The sequence below is a fragment of the Dermacentor andersoni genome, chromosome 10, assembly GCF_023375885.2.
Source record: "Dermacentor andersoni chromosome 10, qqDerAnde1_hic_scaffold, whole genome shotgun sequence".
NCBI classification, from domain to species: domain Eukaryota; kingdom Metazoa; phylum Arthropoda; class Arachnida; order Ixodida; family Ixodidae; genus Dermacentor; species Dermacentor andersoni.
This window is the reverse complement of record NC_092823.1, coordinates 62,353,428-62,369,500: the sequence shown is the minus strand read 5'-3', so window position 1 is coordinate 62,369,500 and position 16,073 is coordinate 62,353,428.

The window sequence follows — 16,073 nt, the reverse complement described above, 5'->3', positions numbered from 1 at the left end:
ATTAATGCCAAGCACTTACTGTGGGGTCCAGTCGATGGTGATATCCGTGGCGCGCAACTCGCAGCTTACTGCCGCAAACAATTTTAAAGCATTAAATGATTCACGCTCGCCGCCAACCTTCCAATCCCACCTTGCTGAAAGTTGGACCGATGTCTGTTTCTTATCGGTTCCTCTCGCCTGATGCAGCTACAGCTGGTCGGTAGACGAGTCTGAAACGCTCTCCGACCACAAATATATTTTGTGCTCCTTTTTTGGCCATACTAAACCTCGACATAAACGCCTAACCAGATCGACTACATCTCATCTGCTGCAGTCACTCATCACTTCCCCTTGGTTCTCCGTGGTACACTAGACGACTTTGTTATCACCCAACGCAGTCGATTTGGTTTTAGCGACGTTTCATGCTCTCTTTGACCAGCTTTATCATCTCCATTCTCGCTGGATTAGGCCGCGCCCCACGCCGACTAATTCTTGGTGTGCTCCCGAGCTCACTGTCGAACGCAAACGCATCCGTGCTCTCCGTCGGCGCTTCCAACGCACCGCTGATCCTCTCCTCCGGCAGACGTTTAAGGCTCAATATTAGGACGCCCATGCCAACTATAAAATGCATATCGATCAGGCCAAATCTGCTGCTTCCAAATCTATCTGCTGAGATTTCTCCAAACGTAATATTTTCGGCCTTCCTTTCCGCGTCTGCTTTAATAAACTCTGTCGCACCAATCAACTCCCCTCCCTCGTTTTTCCCGGTGGTCGTTCTACATGCAGCGTGCTGGATTCTGCCCACTTCCTCCTTACTGTTCACAATTCTCAGGACTCTCCTTCAACAGATGATGGTGACCACGTCCGTTTGCGTACTATAACCGACACGTCTTACTCCACCAGGACTACCGACTTCCCTTTCACCGTCGGTGAGATTGAACATGCCCTCAATTCAGGCAACACCAACGCTGCACCACGCCTTGATGGACTGACTCTTCCCATGCTCAAAAAACTTTTTTCCCACCACCCGACCTCTTTCTTGTTTATTTTTAATCAATGTCTAAATCTATCTTATTTCCCCACTCACTAGAGTAAAGTACGTGTGATATTTATTGCAAAACTAACCGCCCTTCTGACTCTCTTTCATCCTACCGTCGTTTGTTATCAACTCATTATTTAGCAAAACTCTCGAACTTCTTCTAAATTCCGGACTCTACTTTTTTCTTCATTCCAATAACCTACTTCGTCGACGTCAATTTGGTTTTACGCATGGGAAGGGTGCGCCCACCGCTTTATACAGCCTTCGAAAAACTTTAAACACCTATAAGGACTTGAAACTGCACGCCATTCTGATCCCGCCTCGACTTCAAAGGGGGTTTTCGACAGTGTTTGGCACCCAGTCGTTCTCCATTTTTTACGCTCCCACAATTGTTCTTCTAACCTGTACTATCTCCTAAAATCCTTCTTAGGGAATCGCGTAGTCACTTTCCGATCACAGGCTGGTGAGTTGTCTGCCGCGCCTACATTGGGCAGCCTTTAAGGGTCACCCCTCAGTCCGCTGCTGTGGAATATTGTTATTTGCGGATTACTTTACCTCCCCTTTGCCCCGGACGTGTTGGCGCAGCCCTGTGCCGATAACAGTTATCTTGCTCTCTGCAACCAATCGTCGCGCCTTAGATTCTAAGGCATCTCTCACTCTCAATCTTATTTCAACCAGGCCAAAGAGCACTAAACTTACTATCAGTAGTGACAAATCGTTCTTCCTTTAGTTCCCCAATAGCCACTCCTCTTCCTCTTCACGCACCCGTCTTCCCTTTGTTCGCCTTACCGGTATCGCCCTCAAATCTCAGTCCAGTATTAAAATTCTTGGCGTCATCTTCGACACACATCTTTAATGCGCATTTAACATATCTTCGTAACAAAGGAGACCTTCTTCTCGTATTCTCCTGTTCCTTCGAATGAACTATTCGATGCCTCCCTCTGCTCTCCATCTCCTCTATAATCAGGTTCTGCTTCCTTCTATAGTGTATGCTTCTCCTATCTGGTGGCCGACTTTTTCTACGTCACAGTTTAAACTCAAAATTACCTCTATACAACGTACTCTTCTTCTTACGATCACCGGCGCTTTTCGTATGACGCGTACCTTGTCTCTTCAAGTTTTGACGAATTCTCTACCGCTCCCCACTGAACTCGACCACTTAAATGCACACTTTTCTTTAGTCGCACTTAAGGCCCTTATCTTTTATGGTCCTGCCACCTACCATCCGTCGCTTGTACAATACCCCTTGAACCATCGGGACTGTCATCACAGTCTTAAACATCGTTTTTTCATCATCGCCTTCAATTCCAAGAGGTGCCCTCTGTAACCGCTCTGCCGGTCTATCACCTGTATACTGATGGCTCGTATACTTCTTACTCTGCTGGCGCTGCTTTCCTACATTATAGTCCATGTGACCATATCACTAAGGTCGGCAAGTTTAAACTCATCGGTGCCACTTCTTCTTACGCCACTGAAAGTGTAGCGTTATTAGAGGCACTAGCCTACATACGGACTCTGCCTCATACCACCCCTCTGCATATTTATTCGGATTGTCTCTCATTTCTTACTGCATTGAATACTTTCACAACCACCAATACCTATGTCCGGGACATCAAGCAACCCAGTCTTTCCATTTCTACCTGGCGACGGGTGTATCGTTTTCACGTTCCGACACATCAGTGCATCGATGGCAATGAGATGGTGGACTTCCTTGCTAATTCCACCACCTCCCACGGTCTTTCTAGGTTTCTCCTTTTCACCCCTTCTTCCATAAACTCTAAGATGCGTGCCTTTTCCTTCGCCCAGTGAAACGTTCATTGGACGCGAGAAAACATTGGCACTGCTCTTTTTCAATGGATTAAAAACGTTACTCGCATTCCTCCTTTTCTCCCGCCAAAAAGACCCATGGTTCACCTCTCATCGCCGCTTTCCTTTTCACTATTTCCCCATTCTTCTTTCATCTCACTATAATTGCGCATGTGGCACCTCTTGCTCGGATTTGCTACATTATTTCAACGACTGTCCTCTGACTTTTCATATTGCTCATCTCTTCAAAGACATATACCATCCTACTGTGACACCTGCTCTTTATCACTCTCTCCTTACCGACCAACGAAGACGGGCACTCCTCATTTGCCTTTATCGCGTCATCTCTTCTTTCACTTGTCCTGACCCCTCCTATTATGATCTTTCCTTCATCCATCCATATTTCGTAATCGAGTTTCTTTCTCTCTCTCTTTCATTTTCCTTTTCCTCCCAACTTGCTCTTCGCCTTTCGCTTCATAGTGTCCTTAGTTAGGCCAACTAAGGAGGAGCTCGTCTCCGGGGACACTATAGACGGAATGCCTGACTTCCCGACTCAGCCCCTTTTTTTGTTTTCCGTCCATCTCCTGTCTGTCTCCTTTGATGAATGCTGAATATATACTTACTCGAACTGTTTTGATACCGCTTTCCAGCCTCTCGCAGATATGCAGTCGCGCTGCAGCGAAGCCAACCCTGCGCTCTGCTTCTGATGCCCGGTGCACTGTCGGACAAACCGGAGACCTCGGACAACATGTACAAGACGTGCGCCACCCCACGAGCCTTCACGCCTATACCACTGCGTTAGTCAACGGGGAGCCACCTACCAAGTGCCAGTCCGTCTCCAGCCTCTTGCAGTCCGGTTCCCCCGAAGATCTGCTCCTGCTGTTAGGCATCCTGCTGGACCTGCCTAGGCCTCCTCTGGTGCTGCCCTCTCCTGTCGTTTTGATTTTTTTATTCTTCTTTCCTTTTTCCTTTTCTTTTGCTGTCTCTTCTTTGTCCCTCAATTTGCCACTTGATAGCTTTCTCCTGCTATGTGCCTTAATAAAGGGCTGGCCGGAATCCCGAGACGACACATGCCGTGCCCACGCAGACCTCTACTTCGACGGTAATACCTGCTCCGTACTTTTGATATGTATTCATTTTATGTCGGCTTACCTCGGTTCTTTTTTTTTTCTGCAATTGGCTTTTTCTGAATTTACACTTTCGGTTTTTACCCCTCCTCATATATTTTCGATTGGCTTAAACCTGCTATATGGTGCGGGTTTCCCTCATTTTATTTAGGTTGTTTTTGTAACTTGAGCGGCTCAAAAATACGCCATATAGGTAAGGGCGAAAACGAAATTTTGCTGTGCCCATACGATGACAAGGCATTCCTTTTCGGTTGTAGAATAATTGCCTTCCGCTTTTGACAGCGATCGGCTAGTCTAAGCTATCACCCGTTCATGTCCAGTTTTCCTTTGGACTAGGAAGTCGCCTAGGCGTAGGCTACTGGCGTCATCGTCGAAGTGTGCAAGTGCCGGTGGCGACTGCCTGCGTTGTTCGAGTTCATGAAATGCTTCAGCCTGCGGCGTTTCCCACTTGAACTCAACATCACACTTAGATGTGTCAGCGGCTCAGCGATGCGTGAAAAGTCCTTGACAAAGCGCTTGTAGTAGGCACACATGCCAAGGAATCTATGCACAGCCTTCTTGTCGATGGGCTGCGGGAACTTTGGGATGGGAGCTGTCTTGTGCGAGTCGGGGCGGACTCCAGATTTGCTGATGACGTGGCCTAGGAACAGAAGCTCATCGTAAGCGAAGCGACACTTTTCCGGCTTCAGAGTGAGCCCTGATGACTTGATGGCCTCTAGTAGTGTCGCAAGCCGCCTAAGATGATCGTGGAAATTTCCGGCGAAGCGGACTACGTCATCCAAGTGAACAAGACAGGTCTGCCACTTCAATCCTACTAAAACTGTGCCCATCACGCTCAGGAACGTTGCAGGCGCCGAGAACAGTCCAAATAGCATAACCATGAACTCATAGAGGCCGTCTGGCGTGATGGAGGTCTTCTCACGATCCCGCTCGTCGATTTTTATATGCCATTTGCAGTAGCCAGTCTTGAGATACATCAACGAGAAGTATCTAGCTTAGCAGAGCCGATCTAATGCATCCTCTATCCGTGGAAGGAGGTATACGTCTTTCTTCGTAATCTTGTTCAATCGACGATAATCAACGCAGAAACGTAAGGTTCCGTCCTTTTTCTTGACCGTGATTACAGGAGATTCCCACGGGCTTTTCGCCGGCTGGGTAATGTTGTCGCGCAGAATTTCGTCGACTTCTTGCCTTGTAGCATCACATTCTCTGTTGAAACTCAGTATGGGCTCTGGCGGCGTGGTCGAGCACACTCTTCGTATATTAGAAGATGCTTTGCAACTTGTGTTTGTCGAATCCCCGATGACTTCGAAAAGCAATCTTTGTGTCGCCGGACAAGACTTTGAGCTGTTCCTGCTTACTGATGGCTAGACCTGGATTTATATCGAAGTCTGATTCGGGAACTATGGTTGTCCACGTAGATGCCACAGAGTCTGAGAGGACGAACACATTGCTGGTTTCAAGAATTTCCCCGATGTATGCGATCATCGTGCCCTCGTTGATGTGCTTTAACTCCTGGCTGAAGTTTGTCAGCAGCACTTACGTTTTTCCTCCGTGCAGTCGAGCAATCCCTCTTGCAACGCAAATTTCACGGTCGAGGAGTAGACGCTGGTCACAGTCGATGACACCTTCTACGTCTGCAGGTGTTTCAGTGCCGACGGAAATGACACTGCTGGAGCAGGGCGGGATGCTGACTAGATTTTCGAGCACACTCAAGGCATGGTGACTACGAGAGCTCTCCGGCGGTATCACTTGATCTTCGGATACCGTTATTGATTTCGACTTCAGGTGGATGACTGCGCCGTCTTGTTTCAGGAAGTCCGTGCCGAGAATTATATCTCGTGAACACTGGTGGAGGATAAGGAAAGTGGCAGGGTAGGTGCGGTCATTCACAATAATTCTGGCAGTGCAGATTCCAGTCGGTGTTATCGGGTGTCCTCCCGCTGCCCGTATTTGAGGGCCTTCCCGTGCAGCCTTAACTTTCTTCAACTGGGTGGCCAGAGGTCCATTAATCGCGGAGTAGACGGCTCCTGTGTCCACTAAGGCGGTGACTGCACGGCCGACGATAACTACGTCGACGTCTGTAGTTCTCTGCCTTGAGTAGCAGTTAAGTGTTGGCGTCGGAACACGGCTGCATCATGTTGACGCGTGGCTGGTGCGTCGCGTCGTCAGGTCTTTGCGCGGTGTATTCTTCGCTTTCAGGCTTCGTCGGGATGGCGGCGTGTCGTTGTTATGTCGTCGAGATAGTCTTTTCGGCGGCTTCGTCGGCGGAGGAGGATCTTCGTCAGTTCGACAAGCAGCAACCGCACCTCCATCGGCTGCTGCTTTAGTTTTCCGCATATGGGCTGACGGACTGGCCCCGGGCTTTGTCAGTGTACGGACGGCGCTGCGGCAACCGCCAGGTTGACGACGAACGCGACGGTCGTCGAGGGCTTCACTGAGTAGCGGCGAGGTAGTGGGCGATGTCACGTGGGCGCTCCCGATGCTGTGTACCCGGCGCGTTGACGGCGAATCCTCGCAGTCCCAAGTCGCGGTATGGGCATCGGCGGTACACATGGCAGGCTTCTCCGGAACGGTACATAGCGGGCGGTGGTCGGGAGCGCGCCAAATGTCCGCCTTCCTCAGGTCGCTTCACTGGCCTACACGTGGGCGAGATGGCGGCGGCGGCGGCGGCATCTGGCGACAAAATTTCGGTGTCTTGGGGGCCCTGGCGCGGGCGGGGAATCTGGCGGAGGGCGACCGCAGCGTATGTCATCGCTTCGGGCTGGGGCTGTGACGACGGCGGTTGCACTTCAGTAACCACAAGCGATCGCTGAACCTCTTCTTTGACGATGCCGGCGATTGAGGCCACTTAATCAGGCTGCGACTTTAGGGAAGAGCTTCTGCAGTTCCTCTCGCTCGACCACCCTGATGGTCTCGCGCAGGTCGTCGGTGTCCACTGGTTGAACTTTGGCGTAGGTCATTGGGAGCGTGCGTCGGTTGTACTGCCTGTTCCTAATTTGCAGTGTTTTGTCGATCGTTGTGGCCTCGGAAGCAAATTCAGCAACTGTTTTTGGGGAGTTGCGCATAAATCCGGCAAAGAGCTTTTGCTTGACACCCTTCATTAAGAAGCCAGCTGTTTTCTTTTCGGGCATGTCGGGGTTGGCGTGTCTGAACAGGCAAGTCCTCTCCTCCATGAGCATCGCGATGATCTCGTTGAAAAGTTACACTTTGGGCTTCTAGCATACCTGCCGCCTTTTCCTTTCGCACAACACTCGTAAAGGTCTGCAAGAAGCCATTTCAGGACAGGTCGCATGTTGTCAGGGCCGATTCTCGGTTCTCAAACTATGTTCTGGCGTTCGTCTTGTAAGTCGAGGTATACATGCGGCAGCTTGTCGGCGGAGTTCCAGCTGTTGAATGTGGCGATTCTTTCGTAAGTCACCCGCCAGCTTTCTAGATCTTCAGTCAATGATCCATGGAAGGTTGGTGGGGCCCTGGGCTGTGGCAACACGATGGCGGACGCTGAGGCTGCCATTGGGGTTGACTTGGCGATGGTATTCCATGCTCCGGGGGCAGTCCTTGCAGCCTGCGGCTACCATGCTGTTTCTTGGCGAAGTTGGGGTAGTCTTCGGCGCTCGGGCTTCGGTCACGGCTTGGCGGGGACGTCCAGTACAAGAACGCAAAGCACCTCCACCAGACGTCACGTAGTAGTCACAGTAAAGAACATAGTAGCAATACTGTGAATGACGAAACTAACTTTTCTTGGGCGAACCTATGCCCACAAAAACAGGCTACAGTAAAGCACAACGATAGCGGCCAACACAGCCGGCGATAGTCGAAGTCTGATCAGCGGGTCAAGCGAGTCCATTTTTATACATCAGTCATCGAAGGTTCCAGATTAATCAATGGTGCCCGTGTGTCTTGCGAACGCTGGACACCATTCGCGTCGCACATACACAAAATCAGAATACGCAAGGCTTGGTGACAAGAGACAGCGAATATAACCATCGATAACTATTGAAAAACTTCCGATACATGCAAGCGCGTCCTCCGCTGTGCGATAACATCTGTTAGGCGGTGAAACGTGGTCACTTGATAAGCAAGTGCATGGATTATGTCACAAATTTTTATAGGAAACGTAGTCCTGCGTGCGCAATAATTGTGTCAAAATAGCAGCTACATACTCAAACTGACGAAGACCTGCAACGGGCAAATATATAATTAGAAATTCTGAAGCTGTGGCACTTCTGCAAACACTCCACGTAGGAGTTAGGTTGCAAGGAATACAACGCAGGAATAACACAAGACAAACCCTCAAAGACACAAATCACTAATCCTGGATGCACTAAAATACTCCAAAGTCCCAAGCTCTATTCGATGTCAGATGCATGATTCCAATTTCATGCCGATGCATGACTCCAATACAAATGTAACCTTTATTTGCCTTCACCAAAAACTAGATAAGAATGAATGCAACTTATCCCAGAATAAACGCTCGTCCGAGGAGCAAAAAAAAATATAATTAGAACAGTAATGCCTCAGCAGTCAACTACATTTGTTTGAGTAAACAAAATTTAGGTGGTTTGCGTATGCGAGCGCTAACTGTAAGTTAAGCCATGCGGAGAAATAAAAGGCACAAACATTCGGAAGAAAAAGTAACAGTGAGAAGAACACGTCGGGGAAAATTTTACAGAAGTGCCCTGCTAATACAGTTTCAGTCGTCTTCGGAGGGTATCTGTCAATGTGACTAAGGAAATACAAGAAAAGTCACAGCAGCTTCAACATTTAACTTTCTTCCAAGGGTACTGAAAAAAAAAAAAGAAAACTAGATGTCGTGAGAATGCTTGCAGCCGAGGAAGTGGACATAACTAATTTGTAAATTAACTAATTTGTAATTGTAACAAAGCCTTGGCACTATCGCTCTCCCGGAGCGATTGACAGGATATGTGCGGTATTTTGCTCTTGCACAAGTGTTTTATATGCACAGAGCATCGCAGCAGCCAAGCGCATTGCAGTTTTACCGGCATTAATTAATTACAGCGAGGGCAAGCAAACGTGCAGTTTTTTTTTACGTTAACCACCTATGCACTGAGCCTCTGAAAAAGAAAGCAAAAGCAAGAAAGAAGACACTTAACAAACCTACCTCCTCAACAACAACGCTGAACTCACGTGTTCAGCGGATAATAAAATGCGCGCCAAAACTCATCCGCGCGTGTCGCAAACGCAAAAGTTGGCATCATGAAACCTGGAAAGACGAAATAGAGAAAACTTTTTTTAAGGCGAGTGCCTTCCAACTTCGTTGGCCACGGTTCGTTAAACAGCTCACCCTAAAAGTACTAGTTAGGAAGCCTAGAGCAGAGAACGTAACATCACTAAAACAAAGCAAGACAAACAAAACAAACAACACACCAAAAAAAGAAAGAAACATGTTTCGAAAGAGGGTGGCAAAACAGCCCGGCTTTGTTCTGGCCGTTATCATTTAAAAAAAGGCAACGTACTCTCGAACTTAAAGTGCAAAATACAAAAAGACGCAGGAGCCGAAATTCTTTGGAGCAGACGACGTACAAGAGCAGCAGGGGTGAATGCCGGAGGCCTCGGACGGGGCATGCGCGTGATAATACGGCGAGCCGGGTGGACGTGACGCGAAATTCAATAACGCCGCCAGCGAGCAGAGATCATGCAAAAGAAAACAAAAACAAGAAATAAGTAAGCCACAGCCGTCTAACGCAACGCCCACGCTTAAAGAACGGAACTACATGGAGCGCACGCAGCCTCTGTGGCATCGGAGCCCGTGGCGCAGCAGACGTCTGCTCGTGGGCCGTCGAGGCAGCACGGAACGTTCGGGAAAGTAGCAACAAAATGGCCGACCGCGAGACGAGTTTAGGGGCCCCATGCATCAAGAAAGCCAGCAAGGGCGTCGCGAACAGGCTGGGAGAGTTCCTTGGCTTCTGGTTGGCGGGAAAGGCGGACGACATTTTCCTTTTAGCTGCTCAGCCTGCTTTTTCGGGGTAGACGTTAAAATGAAAATTCGTGGAGAAGTTCGGTGATAGCATAAAAGTGGAGACACGCTGGCGCGATCCAATTCCTCTATGCAAATGATCAGGATGATCGCCGGTTCCTGACGTGTTATTTCTTACTGCTGGTTTAATGTTCCTGTCGCGTACTAGCTCAGAATTACGTCCGGGAGGAATGATTTGCTTACATTATTTTCAGAATTTTGACCACCTGTACTCTCTAATCAGTTTCAAAGTGCACGCATTGCTTCGAAAGCGAAACAAAAGTAGAAGTAATATGTGTATACAACTAATTTAGGCAACCCTGTGCGTGCTAGCCAGCGACGTTCACGGCTAAGGTGCCATCTCTGCTGTGAGCATCTCTAACTAGCACCCCCAGAGCTAATCGTTTACGCACACAGAATTATCCATTAATGTACAGGAGAGAATGAACACTGTGCTAGCTTAAATTACAAAGCACCACACAGAAATGTGTTCCGCTACTAATTAACTTTTTTCGTCCTCTTTAATATATCTTCACCTTATTATTTCTGCATTTGAAATAAACGTCATTTAGTTCACCTATGCCTTTTGTGGCTGTATTGTACGTTTCTTAGCATGATTGTTAATCACACAAAGTCGAGCCCCTGAGATTCTCCTCCACAGTGCGCAAGAAGTGTTAGCAAAACGGCGGACAACTATATTTATACGAAGTCCAAGACGTCTAGTCTACATGTACAATGCCCGTTCGTTCACAAACATGTTATCTATGTATACGTTCGTGTAATAGGCTTACGGTACACTAATGAACGCGCCGCATAATGTGCATTTACATGGCCGCCGACGGCAGAGGTTGGGAGCGCAACAACGAGAACACTACTTTCGCCGTATATGTCAGGCATCTCAAGCACTTTTGTGCTATGTCACGAAAGTACCACCACGTCGGTTTGCGCGAATGCATTGCCACTCAAACATGACTAACTATGCAAATAAGCAGAAGCCACACAAAGGCACGCGAACATGACGAGCACAACGCCAGTCTCCTCCTATGGCCGTTCCTAGGTGATGCAACTGACCACTCGTTGTTCTCCCTCCAATACTACGCATCGCTGCGCATTGATACATCTGTCAGTGATTACTATGAAGTCCACAAATATTTTGAGAAATACTAGACATTCTACAGTAGTTAATCGCAGCAGCGGGAAAACACAACGGCAGACAGCGAAGGCCACAAAGAGACCCTTGTCAGAGCTACGCGCTGGATTCTGGCGTCGCGCTCCAAGCGCAAAGGCAAACGAGGAAAACTTCAACAAATGCGACGGATGAGGTTCATGCTTCTGCGTTTTTAGCGTGCAGATTCACAGCTGCGTAAGCTCCACGCATGCAAAGCCACGACGCACGTGGACAAAAAAGAATTAACATGTGTAGCAGAATATCAATCTGTGGAATGTTTGGCGGCCAAGAAACTTTTCAAATGAGCAGTGCTCTTCAACATAATATTCTCACAATCCTCATTAGTCAAAATTCGGTGGACAAATATATTCAGAACTGGCAATTCACATACTCTTCGGTAAGGAAGCTAAGAAAAAAATTTTCTGCTACATAGACGCACCTATAGTTACTGCGTATTGTCCCTGCTCCCTAAAGGCATCCATATGCAATAACTTCAGACGCAAAAATGAATGATCTGCGCCACAGACAAGCGGCAATATACGTCAATATATTTTACTGTCTGAAATTTATTTGTTCCTTGACCTGGCGCGTTCAAAGCCATTCCGTTTGTCCATTGTGCAATTATAACACCACATTACTGTATGTTAGCGCATGTGTTCCCCTGTATTTTTTGTATACGTATTCACATATGTTTTCTAACTATTCTATGTTGTAACTTTTGATTATACTCTCCCCCTTACACAATGCCTCTAGGGGCCTTTAAGGTTTCTTTAAAAAAAATGAAGACGAATGGTCATAAAGCGTGGCCAACATTTCAGCGCGACAGTGTGGAGGAGCTTGCGGTCGGAGATTATCTTTGTATTATTTTGAACTTTTGCCCTGAACCCAACACAAGTAGAAAATAGCAATTAATCTGTGCCTATAACTGTAAACAAGCTCTAAAGAACTAGCATTTTCTGCGATACCTCTGAATGCTGGCCGGGGTGCGCATCGCTAAAGTGACGACTATCACGTGTTCAGCATCATGCAAATGTACTTATGTCGGCAAGTTCGACCAGCAGGCACGCAGGAAAGCACGAAACATCATGCGGGTTACACGCTTATCAATACGCAACAACACTATAAGAAAAAGTCGTAAATTTCATCAATTTTGAATGGTATGACCCGCCGGATCAGTGTCGCAAATATCACTTGAATCCGTTGCTTTAGAGTCGAGCAATAAAAACCGCACAGCTCTGTCGCGTTGCTCCCGCTTTCCCACACTGGAGACGACAAAGACTGCGATAGGGCCAGCGTTTTCCTTAACGCCCCACCCCACCTACGGATTATGTCGCCGTACTGCGTGGTACATTTATTGTTTCCCAATGACAACGTGAAGGCAACTACTTCTGGTTTCCTCAAACACAATCCAGAGAAAAGTGTTCTTGATAGCTGCTAAAAGACTACAATTTTCAAAAATGAACCAAGTCTCCCAACATAAAGTAGAGTACTGCATGACATTCAGTATATGATAAAGTGTCTTATGTTTTCCCTCACTACCGTTTTCTATATTCCTGCTCATTTTGTACATTTCGTTTCAGCCACACCTATATGATTCGTTGTAGGGTCATTGCCTGGCGGTTATATATGGTAGTGCTTAACAAAAATCGACCCCCTGCGTGTCCCTTTCTCTCGTTCATTCTGCGCCTTGGCCGCAGGACCTTCTTACATAGATCAATTTACATAGGTCAATCTGCATTAAAACGATCAGGTGTCCAAATAAAGATTGCCTGGGTGTTCAAGGATAACGCGTTCCTAAGCAGAACAGTAAAGCATGTGCCATACGTTTGAGATGAAAACAAGGACAAAGCACCAAATTGAAAGCAACTCCTCACATTACATCCAGTCCTCTTTGGTGTACCGGGTGCGAATGCAATGAATTGCCTCCGGCCTTCGTCTGCTAAAAAGAGGCCCTGCGCCGTCTGCACTGCCCGGTATTGGTTTTCGCGTTGGTCTTGGCTCAGTGACAAGTGGCTAACGCTACAAAGCCATCGTACGCGTCAAGAACTTCCCTCGCAGTGTGAAATGCCCGCAAGCCAATGCGCGAAACGAAAGTCGGGGGAAGTGCCGAAAATAACTAAGCAGGCGCGCCGCACTCCGGTAGATTTGTACAACGACTGCGAAGTCATTGTATCGCTCAGCTGCACTACTGGTCACTAAAAGGAAGCACTTCATATTTGCTAACAAAAATTTTTTGCACGATTTCAGTGCTGTCTTATATGTTATTATTGGCGTACTGCGTATAATTGACACAGAAAGATGAAACCACTAACTTGTCTCACAAAGGGCTTAAGGCTTATTTTAATAACTTGTACAACAATGTATTCGGTATAAGTAACAAAGCCTTATTACGAGGGTCGTTTTACAAGTGTGGTAAAAAGCAATTAAAGATGCCATGTCTGCCGAAAACAATATTTTGCTTTTCAACATGGTTCCCTTCCAGCTCTACACACTTCTGCCAGCTGTGCTCTAATTTTTTCACCCCTCAGAAAAAAGGATGGCTCGAGGCCCTTGAAGTAATAATTTCCCACTAACATAACCACTTCATCTGAAGAAAATTTCTTTCCAACCACCCGATTCTTGAGGTCTGGAAAGAGAAAAACGTCGCAGGGCCAAATCCCGAGAATAGGGTGGAAGAGGCACAACATGGAAGCGAAACTCGTGCCATTTGGCCATTGCAACAAACTATCTGTGGGGCGGTGAACTAGGAGTTCTTTCCGCGCTAACTCGGGAGAGTTTAGTGCGGAATTCTTCTTCTCAGTTTATCTAGAACTGTTGCCTAATATGGTGCTGTTATCGTTTTGTTATTTTGTAGGTAGTCCACAAAGATTATTCCTCGTGAATCTCAAAAGACAGTGACCATCACCTTTCCAGCTGAACAAACAGTATTTGCCTTTTTTGGAGCAACTTTATGAGCCCCAGTACATTGCTTTGACTGCTATTTAGACTCTGGAGGGCAATGATGTATCCACCTTTCGTCAACTTCCCTAAATCGACACCAAAAGTCCTGCGGATTGGGATCAAGCATCGATAAACACTGCTTCGAGATGTCTGCCTACAGGCGCCTTTGGTCCATCGTCAGAAGGTGGCACCCAACGTGCACAGACCTCCTTCACCTGCAATTTCTCATAGAGAATATAGTAAACTTTTTCTGCGGAGATGCCTAAAATTTCAGCTATCGCACTTAAATTCACTCGGCGGTCTTCCATGATAATTAGATCAATTTTCGATACCATTTCTGGCGTGGTGACCTCCACTGGACACCCAGGGCGTGCCTCATCTTGCGTCGAAGTTCGCCCACGTTTCAATTCATTTATCCAGTAGTAAATGGTCTTCAGTGATTGTGCAGAGCCTCCATGAGCTTCGCCCAACTCGGCTTTAATTTGGCCGGCCATCCAGTGTTTTAAATAAAAATGTTTGATCACTGCTCGAAGTTCAGCTTTTTCCATTTTGGCGGGAATCACCACACAGCTCAGTGCGAATGGCTGTCAGAAGCTAACTAACTTCGTCGGTACTAGCGAAAAAATTTTCTGTCGTCATATGAAGGGTGCTTCGCGCGCGGCACCTAGAAGAAAACAGAACTGTAGCGCCACCTCTTTTATTTCTACCATACTTATCAAACGACCCTCGTATTTATATAGTTTTCTTGCAGAAGAAATGATGAAATGTTAGCTGTTCAATAAGACCCAATATCTTTTTTCCTTGTGTTTTGTAAAAAACTCGTACATCGTTACACGATCCGTAACAATGCATGTCAAGAATCCTGTCAATAACGGGTCATGAGAACTGCCACCGAAACTTCCAATGCTACATTTCTTTGTTACTGTTGCTAATATGCTTTACATTGCCGTGGTTGTTCTAATTCCCATTTGTGTGTCTTTCAATAATGCAAAATGTTCTTGCGCTGCCATGTACATCGCCTCCTACACCTCCTGATTGGTCCTCCTAGAGGACCAGTCAGGATATTCACGGTAGCATTTAGCCCAGGAGGACATTCTAGTGTATACTATAAAAACCAAGTTGGTCGCTTTATTTAGTGATTCATCATGTGAAATTCACCAAGTGCGGTGCCCAGCAATTCAAACGCGATCATGAGTGCACATGACACCGGCGCTTTTTACAGCGAAGACGTTAAGGGCTAGTTCCCCAAGGATCGCGTCCATGCATAGACAGAAAATCTCGAAGATAGTGTAATGCCCGGCCGACTCGCGGCGGAGGTCAAGCAGGCGTGAAGGACTCCCCTTACGTGGCCCGATTAAGAAGATAACCGCGGCGGAGATACAGTTCGCCATTAAAGGGCCAAGATACACAGATTCGCTGGTAATCCTGCTTCAGAGAGTGGAAGGGCACTGAGTTTGTGTCGGACACTCGGAGATCAGTGTCCCGCGAAATGCAATCTCAATGCGCCACAAATGTCCTCGCTTTCATCGTATACGACAATGCATCAGCTCGATTTACACCGCGCCCACCGGAAGCGCAAGAAGCGCCAGCCGCCATGGGTGCCAATTATAGCGTTTGAATAGCTCAGCAACGTACATCGTATTCCAACTGGTAGAAAGAGTACCTGGTCAAATTTCTGCAGCAGCCGGTGCAAACGAGTGGACAGCAGCCGATGTGTACATGTGGTATTCCCGAAATCGACCAAGTCACAAATCACCTACATGATGCTTAAAGAAAGCGACAGCCTTACGCAGGAGCCGCGGATACCAGGACGGTCGGTGAAAGTGATGAAACCGAGACGCGTTACCTTTAGTCCTTGGAATACCTGATGCCAGCGTTTGTGAAGTAGTCGCTTCGACGGGGCGTCTTCCACATAATAACCGAGTCGTGTCAATTTGACGTATATCTGAATCAAAATTTCAAAGCAAGGAACTTGCAAAGGCGCTTGCGTATTGCAAATTGGCTGCTGGTAAAGGCCTGCAAGTCCCAGAGCTTGTA